Source organism: Kryptolebias marmoratus, linkage group LG16 (assembly GCF_001649575.2).
Source record: "Kryptolebias marmoratus isolate JLee-2015 linkage group LG16, ASM164957v2, whole genome shotgun sequence".
NCBI lineage: Eukaryota > Metazoa > Chordata > Actinopteri > Cyprinodontiformes > Rivulidae > Kryptolebias > Kryptolebias marmoratus.
In genome coordinates, this window is record NC_051445.1 from 21,031,796 (window position 1) to 21,033,593 (window position 1,798).

General features: G+C 41.7%; 1 long non-coding RNA gene across 1 annotated transcript; it reads left to right on the forward strand.

The window, feature by feature from the left end:
• The first annotated feature begins 903 nt into the window (after nucleotides 1-903).
• LOC112450314 lies at nucleotides 904-1,411 on the forward strand. The gene is made up of 2 exons (XR_003038888.2): nucleotides 904-1,271; nucleotides 1,355-1,411. It is a non-coding gene; the product is annotated as an uncharacterized LOC112450314 (long non-coding RNA).
• Nucleotides 1,412-1,798: the final 387 nt, after the last annotated feature.

The following is a 1,798-nucleotide window of genomic DNA, read 5'->3' on the forward strand; positions in this document are numbered from 1 at the left end:
TCACACTTCCTGAATCACTCATTCGCAATCTGATAAATTGTGACACTGCCATCCCATGTGAGTTGATGAGTTAAAAAAAAATCCTGTATGGTTGTTTAGGGAATGAGAAGCTACTCGCAGCATCAGTCAGGGTTCAGTACTTTAGCCAGATGAACCGTATTCGTCATCGTGTTACTTTTCCATCAGGAGGCTCGTACATGTTTGTCGTCATTTCCAGCTAGGGACTTTTCTTAAGATAGAAAGTCAGGTAAAATTGTTAAATACAGCCAGTAAGATAGTATCTTCCTGGAGTCTACTGTTTATCGGCACTAAAGGGAATCATGTTGTTGGCTGTGTCTGTGTGTGTCTGTTTGTCTGTCATGTTAGCAAAAAATCTCAGCAATCAGTGAACAGATGTGATCTCAGAAAGTAATCACTGCATACACATCTAAAGCTGATTAACCTTTGGCGTCAATCCAATTCAAGATGGCCGCCACAGCTAATCAACCTTGGAAGCACAAAAATAGCTATAACTCAGTCATTTTTACAGATATTGAACTAAGATTTGGCGAGGTAGTAGCTGAGACTGATTCCCAACTTATGCTCTGAGCACTAACTGAGGTCTTTGTTTTAAACCTTGCCTTTAACTATTGAAATCAACTCTGTCTGCTTGTTAGCAAAATATCTCATGGACCACTGAATTGATTTTTATGAAACTTTCAGAAAGTGATCAGTAAATAGACCAAAAATCTTCCATTTCTTGTAGTTTCAATAAATATCTTCCTTTTAAACAAACGTTGTCAGATTTATGCTGTAGTGATCTGTGATTTTCTGCACTTCCTGGTGGGCGTGGCCGGCTCCTCCTGCTGGTGGAGTTGGACTTTCCCCCTGCACACCTGAAGGAGATAAGGCATCAGATGGACTGGTGTATTTAAGGCTGTGGTGGGAACCAGATCAGCGCTGGAGCATTGCTTACCGTGTGGTAAAGTCTCCGAGCCAGCTTAAGTAATCAGTCTGTCAAAGTCAGAGATTTACTTACCTGTTGCTTTTGTGTATTCATTTTCCTCAGTGAGTTTCCTGCCTGCCTGAGAATCCAGTCTGGTCCCGGTTTCTTCGTAAAAGCCCAGCCTTGAAGATGGTTCACTGATGTCCTCCTGTTCCCTTCATCTACACTCAACTCTGGAAAGCTCAAACTGCCTGGTGTTTTCACCCTGGACTCAAACACAAGAAAACTTTCACCTGGGAAGTAATCACAGATCCTACAGCCAATGCAGAACCTCACCTGACAATTAGTAAGCCTAAAATCAGTTGTTTAGTCTTTGCTCGTTTTCAGTCTCGTCATATTACTTACCGTTTTCTTCTTTCGTATTTTCAGATCTCGATCCCGTTCCGTATATTCTTTCGTTCACTGTAAATAAAACCACTTACCTAATATCTGTCTCCTGTAGTCTGTCTACCACCAAGCTGTTGTGCTCCTCGACATCGCAGAATCGTGACATATGCAAACATTGTTGATTAACGACTCATAAATGAACATGAGCATTAGTTCTGTGTTTCCCTCATGGACCCCTCTGCTGCTTGAGGAAGAAAAAAAAAAACTCTTTTTACCAGTCACGTTTAGCACAGAGTGCACAGCAGACTTTCTCGGAATTTAAAGCAGCCACATTCCATATAAATGTCTTTTCTACTAATTATCTGGCTACTGCTGCTCCCGGATGTGTTTCAGTGGTTAGCTGCCATCCTGTGATTCAACCAATAAAGGGAAACTAGAAAACCAGCTGGGATCTGTAGATGCTGGATGGAAGCTTGCAGTTTTCCA